Genomic DNA, 8,299 nt, shown 5'->3' with positions numbered 1-8,299 from the left:
ACAGCCCTAGAGTTCGTACTAGAATAACACCTTAAGACACAAATCAACCAAAACCCTAATGTCACCTCAAGTATCCGTGGGTATGATTATACGATATGCATCACACAATCTCAGATTCATCTATTCAACCAACACATAGAACCTCAAAGAGTGCCCCAAAGTTTCTACCAGAGAATCACGGCGAAAACGTGTGCCAACCCCTATGCATAGGTTCATGGGCGGAACCCGCAAGTTGATCACCAAAACATACATCAAGTGAATCGCGTGATATCCCATTGTCACCACAGATACGCACGGCAAGACATACATCAAGTGTTCTCAAATCTTTAAAGACTCAATCCGATAAGATAACTTCAAAGGGGAAACTCAATCCATTACAAGAGAGTAGAGGGGGGAGAAAACTTTATAGGATCCAAATATAATAGTAAAGCTCGCGATACATCAACATGTATCATCTCAAGAACACGAGAGGGAGAGAGAGAGAGAGAGAGAGATCAAACACATAGCTACTGGTACATACCCTCAGCACCGAGGGAGAACTACTCCCTCCTCATCATGGAGAGCACCGGGATGATGAAGATGGCCACCGGAGAGGGATTCCCCCTCCGGCAGGGTGCCGGAACGGGTCTAGATTGGCTTTCGATGGCTATGGAGGCTTCTGGCGGCGGAACTCCCGATCTATTATGCTCCCCGATGTTTTTAGGGTATATGGAGATATATAGGCGGAAGAAGTACGTCATGGGAGCCACGAGGGGCCCACGAGGGTGGAGGATGCGCCCTAGGGGGGTGGGCGCGCCCCCTACCTCGTGGCCTCCTCGAAGATTCCCTTACGTGCACTTCAAGTATTCTGGGCTTCTTTCCTTCCAAAAATGAGTTCCGTGAAGTTTCAGGTCAATTGGACTCCGTTTGATTTTCCTTTTCTTCGAAACCCTAAAACAAGGTAAAAACAGAAACTGGCACTGGGCTCTGGGTTAATAGGTTAGTCCCAAAAATGATATAAAAGTGTATAATAAAGCCCATAAACATTCAAAACAGTAGATAATATAGCATGGAGCAATCAAAAATTATAGATACGTTGGAGTCGTATCAGGGGGTTATGTGGAGAAGACAAAAAAGGAGAAAGTATCACATCAACGAGGCTAATCAATGGGCTATGGAGATGCCCATCGATTGATGTTAATGCAAGGAGAAGGGATTGCCATGCAACGGATGCACTAGAGCTATTAATGTATGAAAGCTCAACAAAAGAAAGTTAGTGGGTGTGCATCCAACTTGCTTGCTCACAAGACCTAGGGCACTTGAGGAGGCCCATTGTTGGAATATACAAGCCAAGTTCTATAATGAAAAATTCCCACTAGTATATGAAAGTGACAAAACAAGAGACTCTCTATCATGAAGATTACAGTGCTACTTTGAAGCACAAGTGTGGCAAAGGATAGTAACATTGTCCCTTCTCTCTTTTTCTCTCATTTTTTTAATTTGGCCTTTCTCTTTTTTTATATGGCCTTTCTCTTTTTTTATAGTTCCTCATTTGGGACAATGCTCTAGAAAATGATGATCATCACACTTCTGTTTATTTACAACTCAATGATTACAACTCGATACTAGAACAAAAGATGACTCTATACGAATGCCTCCGGCGGTGTACCGCGATATGCAATGGACCAAGAGTGACATGTATGGAAGAATTATGAACGGTGGCTTTGCCACAAATACTATGTCAACTACATGATCATGCTAAGCAATATAACAATGATGAATGTGTCATGATAAATGGAATGGTGGAAAGTTGCATGGCAATATATCTCAGAATGGCTATGGAAATGCTATAATAGGTAGGTATGGTGGCTGTTTTGAGGAAGATATAAGGAGGTTTATGTGTGAAAGAGCGTATCATATCACGGGGTTTAGATGCACTGGCGAAGTTTGCGCCAACTCTCAATGTGAGAAAGGGCAATGCACGGTACCGAAGAGGCTAGCAAGGATGAAATGGTGAGAGTGCGTATAATCCATGGACTCAACATTAGTCATAAAGAACTCACATATTTATTGCAAAAATCTACAAGTCATCAAAAACCTTGGCACTACGCGCATGCTCCTAGGGGGATAGATTGGTAGGAAAAGACCATCGCTCGTCCCCGACCGCCACTCATAAGGAAGACAATCAAAAACACCTCATGCTTCAAATTTGTTACATAACATTTACCATACGTGCATGCTACGGGACTTTCAGACTTCAACACAAGTATTTCTCAATTTCACAACTACTCAACTAGCACGACTTTGATATTATTACCTCCATATCTCAAAACAATCATCAAGCATCAAACTTCTCTTATTTTTCAAATCACTCATAAGAAAATTTTACTAATCTTGAATACCTAGCATATTAGGATTTTAAGAAAATTACCATGCATTTAAGACTCTCAAAATAATCTAAGTGAAGCATGAGAGATCAATAGTTTCTATAAAACAAATCCACCACCGTGCTCTAAAAGATATAAGTGAAGTACTAGAGCAAAACTATATAACTCAAATGATATAAGCGAAGCACATAGAGTATTCTAACAAATTACAAGTCATGTATGGCTCTCTCAAAAGGTGTGTACAGCAAGGATGATTGTGGTAAAGTAAAAATCAAAGACTCAAATAATACAAGACGCTCCAAGCAAAACACATATCATGTGGTGAATAAAAATATAGCTCCAAGTAAAGTTACCGATAGAAGTAGACGAAAGAGGGGATGCCTTCTGGGGCATCCCCAAGCTTTGGCTTTTAGGTGTCCTTAGATTATATTGGGGGTGCCATGGGCATCCCCAAGCTTAGGCTCTTGCCATTCCTTGTTCCATAATCCGTCAAATCTTTACCCAAAACTTGAAAACTTCACAACACAAAACTCAAAGTAGAAAATCTCATGAGCTCCGTTAGCGAAAGAAAACAAAAGACCACTTCAAGGTACTGTAATGAACTCATTACTTATTTATATTGCTGTTAAACCTACTGTATTCCAACTTCTTTATGGTTTATAAACTATTTTACTAGCCATATATTCATCAAAATAAGCAAACAACACACGAAAAACAGAATCTGTCAAAAACAGAACAGTCTGTAGTAATCTGTAGCTAGCGCAAGATATGGAACCCCAAAAATTCTAAAATAAATTGCTGGACGTGAGTATTTATATATTAATCATCTTAAAAAATATTTAACTAAATATCACTTTCCAAATAAAAATGACAGCAGTTCTCGTGAGCGCTAAAGTTTCTATTTTTTACAGCAAGTTTAACAAGACTTTTCCCAAGTCTTCCCAACGGTTCTACTTGGCACAAACACTAATTAAACACAAAAAACACAACTAAAACAGAGGCTAGATACATTATTTATTACTAAAGAGGAGCAAAAGGCAAGGAATAAAAATAAAATTGGGTTGCCTCCCAACAAGCGCTATCGTTTAACGCCCCTAGCTAGGCATAACAAGCAAGGATAGATCTAGGTATTGCCATAATAGTAAGATAGATTATTAAAACTCATTTCATATTCTCTACGTTCGGAAGCAAGTTTTCTTTGAGGCAAGAAAAAGTAATCAAAAGGGCTAAATTTAATGGGACAAAAGTCCCCAAGATCAACCTTGGGAGGTATAGGTTCCTCCTTTGGTCCTTCATATTGCACAACCAATTCATCATTATAAGCATTCTTTTGACAAAACTTTTTGAGCCTATATTCAAGAGAATATCCTAGTTCATTATTTCGAATAGCCAAATCATCATTGAGTTCAGAAATTCTATCAACTAAAACATTGGTAGGAACCCTTTTTCTAAGACTTTCATTGAAAGCAACATAGTCTAGAGATTGAAAACGCATTATTTCTTCTTGATCAAAGAGGATGGCCTCTATGGGAGGACAGCAAGTGTCCACCCTATAATGTGCAAAGATTTCTTTGGCCTCTTTTATTATGAATCTAAACTCATGAGCCAAAAAGATAGTAGCGGCACGCTTAACAGAAGAATGCTCAATATTAGAAAATTCTAGGAAAATCCTTTGTATGCAAGGATGCATGTGCATGAATTGTCTTTCAAGTTCAACTACAAGCATGGCAATAGCGTCCACAAGACTACTAGTTCTATGCAGGATAGAACTACCCATAGAAGGTAAAGCACCGGCACAAGTAAAGAAATCTTGAATAACTCCTTTTCCAATAATATTACCACTAGCAACACGGAATTTTTTTGTATGTAAGATGGTGGGTTCTTTAGTAGGAGCGTCAGAATTTTTCATGATATTATTATTGTCCAAGTCGACAATAATTTCCCCAATTTCAGACATAGTGGTAGAAGGTAAGGGACTAGTCATAACGACAAGCAAACGAACTAACACACAAGCAAACAAAAAGCAAGTGGGCAAAAAGAGGCAAATGGGAAAGAGAAGGAGGATAGAGAGAGGGTGAAGTGGGGGAGAGGAAAACGAGAGGCAAATATCAAATAATGTAATGCGGGAGATAAGGGTATGTGATGGGTACTTGGTATGTTGACTTTTGCGTATACCTCCCCGGCAACGGCGCCAGAAATCCTTCTTGCTACCTCTTGAGCACTGCGTTGGTTTTCCCCGAAGAGGAAGGGATGATGCAGCAAAGTAGCGTAAGTATTTCCCTCAGTTTTTGAGAACCATGGTATCAATCCAGTAGGAGGCTACGTGCAAGTCCCTCATACCTGCACAAAACAAATAAATCCTCGCAACCAACGCGTTAAGGGGTTGTCAATCCCTACACGGCCATATCGAGAGTGAGATCTGATAGATATGATAAGATAATATTTTTGGTATTTTTATGATAAAGATGCAAAGTAAAATAAAAGCAAAGTAAAAGCAAAAGGAAATAACTTAGTATTGGTAGATTAATATGATAAAGATAGACCCCGGGGCCATAGGATTGACTTGTGGCTTCTCTCGAGAGCATAAGTATTCTACGGTGGGTGAACAAATTACTGTTGAGCAATTGACAGAATTGAGCATAGTTATGAGAATATCTAGGTATGATCATGTATATAGGCATCACGTCCGAGACAATTAGACCGACTCCTGCCTACATCTACTACTATTACTCTACTCATCGACCGCTATCCAGCATGCATCTAGAGTATTAAGTTAATGAAAACGGAGTAACACCTTAAGCAAGATGACATTATGTAGAGGGATAAACTCATGCAATATGATGAAAACCCCATCTTGTTATCCTCGATGGCAACAATACAATACATGCCTTGCTGCCCCTACTGTCACTGGGAAAGGACACCGCAAGATTGAACCCAAAGCTAAGTGAGGGAGTCCTGGATTAGGGGGTGTCCGGATGGCCGGACTATACCTTCGGCCGGACTCCTGGACTATGAAGATACAAGATTGAAGACTTCGTCCCGTGTCCGGAAGGGACTTTCCTTGGCGTGGAAGGCAAGCTTGGCGATACGGATATGTAGATCTCCTACCATTGTAACCGACTCTGTGTAACCCTAGCCCTCTCCGGTGTCTATATAAACCGGAGAGTTTTAGTCCATAGGACGAACAACTCATACCATAGGCTAGCTTCTAGGGTTTAGCCTCTCTGATCTCGTGGTAGATCTACTCTTGTACTACCCATATCATCAATATTAATCAAGCAGGATGTAGGGTTTTACCTCCATCAAGAGGGCCCGAACCTGGGTAAAACATCGTGTCCCCTGCCTCCTGTTACCATCCGACCTAGACGCACAGTTCGGGACCCCCTACCCGAGATCCGCCGGTTTTGACACCGACATTGGTGCTTTCATTGAGAGTTTCTCCGTGTCGTCACTTTTAGGCCCGATGGCTTCTCCGATCATCAACAGCGATGCGATCCAGGGTGAGACTTTTCTCCCCAGTCAGGTCTTCGTATTTGACGGCTTTGCACTGCGGGCCAATTCGCTTGGTCATCTGGAGCAGATCGAAAGCTACGCCCCTGGCCATCAGGTCAGATTTGGAAGTTTGAACTACACGGCCGACATCCGCGGAGACTTGATCTTCGACGGATTCGAGCCACAGCCGAGCGCGCCGCACTGTCACGATGGGCATGATTTAGCTCTGCCGCCGAACAGTGCCCTGGAGGCCGCACCCGTGTCCGCTCCGACCCCTAGCTCGGAGCCGATCACACCAACCGAGGATGGGTGGTTAGACACCGCCTCGGGGGCTGCAATCTCTACGGCGATCGAGCCGAACACCAGCCCTATTCTCTGCGAAGCCCGTGACTCCAAGGAGCCGGACTCCTCTCCGGACTCCGAGCCCTCTGCGCCCCGACCGATCGAACCCGATTGGGCGCCGATCATGGAGTTCACCGCCGCGGACATCTTTCGGCACTCGCCCTTCGGCGATATTCTGAATTCACTAAAGTCTCTCTCTTTGTCAGGAGAGCCCTGGCCGGACTATGGTCGGCAAGGTTGGGATGCGGATGATGAAGAAATTCAAAGCCCACCCACCACCCACTTCGTAGCCACTGTCGATGATTTAACCGACATGCTCGACTTCGACTCCGAAGACATCGACGGTATGGACGCCGATGCAGGAGACGATCAAGAACCAGCGCCTATAGGGCACTGGAAAGCCACCTCGTCGTATGATATATACATGGTGGACACCCCAAAAGAAGGCAATGGCGATGGAACAGCGGAGGATGACCCCTCCAAGAAGCAGCCTAAGCGCCGGCGTCAGCGGCGCCGCTCTAAATCCCGCCAAAACAAAAACGGTGATTCCGGCACGGGGGATAATAACACCCCGGACAGTGCCGAAGACAACCACCTCCAGCAAGATTCAGCACAGGAGGATAGAGAAGCCAGCCCTCATGAGGGAGCGGCAGACAGAGAGGTCGAGGACGATAATTATATGCCTCCCTCCGAAGACGAGGCAAGCCTCGACGACGACGAATTTGTCATGCTGGAGGATCCCGTCGAACAAGAGCGTTTCAAACGCAGGCTTATGGCCACGGCGAGTAGCCTCAAGAAAAAACAGCAACAACTTAGAGCTGATCAAGATTTGCTAGCCGACAGATGGACTGAAGTCCTTGCGGCCGAAGAGTATGAACTCGAACGCCCCTCCAAGAGCTACCCAAAGCGCAGGTTGCTACCCCAATTAGAGGAGGAAGCACTTAAATCACCAGCGCATGATGCGGCCGACCGGCCACCCCGTGGCCGCGACAGAGAGGCCTCTCGGCCCTCCACTCAAGCCGCACCCCGGTGCCGCTCAAAAACTACCAAGGCATGGGAAAATGCGCCAGACCTGCGAGATATATTGGAGGATAAGGCAAGGCAAACAAGATCGATCTACGGATCACGTGGGCGCCCCACGGCACGAGACGGTACTCGTCACGCCGGATACAGTAAATCCGGCCGGGCCGAACACAGTAGACAAAGCTCGTTTGAGCTGCGTCGTGATGTAGCCCAATACAGAGGCGCCGCACACCCACTATGCTTCACAGATGAAGTAATGGATCATCAAATCCCCGAGGGTTTCAAACCCGTGAACATCGAATCATACGATGGCACAACAGATCCTGCGGTATGGATCGAGGACTATCTCCTTCATATCCACATGGCCCGCGGTGATGACCTACACGCCATCAAATACCTCCCACTCAAGCTTAAAGGACCAACTCGGCATTGGCTCAACAGCTTTCCAGCAGAATCAATTGGTTGTTGGGAGGACCTGGAAGCCGCATTCCTCGACAATTTCCAGGGCACTTATGTGCGACCACCAGACGCCGATGACCTAAGCCACATAATTCAGCAGCCAGAGGAATCGGCCAGACAATTCTGGACACGGTTCCTAACCAAGAAAAATCAAATTGTCGACTGTCCGGACGCAGAGGCCCTAGCAGCCTTCAAGCATAACATCCGCGACGAGTGGCTTGCACGGCACCTAGGACAGGAAAAGCCGAAATCTATGGCAGCCCTCACGACACTTATGACCCGCTTTTGCGCGGGAGAAGACAGCTGGCTAGCTCGCAGCAATAACATGACCAAGAGCCCTGTAATTCGGATACCAAGGACAGCAGTGGCAGGTCGCGTCGCAACAAGCAAAAGCGCCGCATTAACGGCGACAATGCTGAGGATACGACAGTTAATGCCGGATTCAAAGGCTCTAAACCCGGTCAGCGGAAAAAGCCATTCAAAAGAAATACTCCGGGCCCGTCCAGTTTGGACCGAATACTCGACCGCTCATGCCAGATACATGGCACCCCCGAAAAACCAGCCAATCACACCAACAGGGATTGTTGGGTGTTCAAGCAGGCAGGCAAGTTAAATGC

This window comes from Triticum aestivum, chromosome 6A (assembly GCF_018294505.1).
Source record: "Triticum aestivum cultivar Chinese Spring chromosome 6A, IWGSC CS RefSeq v2.1, whole genome shotgun sequence".
NCBI classification, from domain to species: domain Eukaryota; kingdom Viridiplantae; phylum Streptophyta; class Magnoliopsida; order Poales; family Poaceae; genus Triticum; species Triticum aestivum.
Note: the sequence above shows the minus strand (reverse complement) of the source record.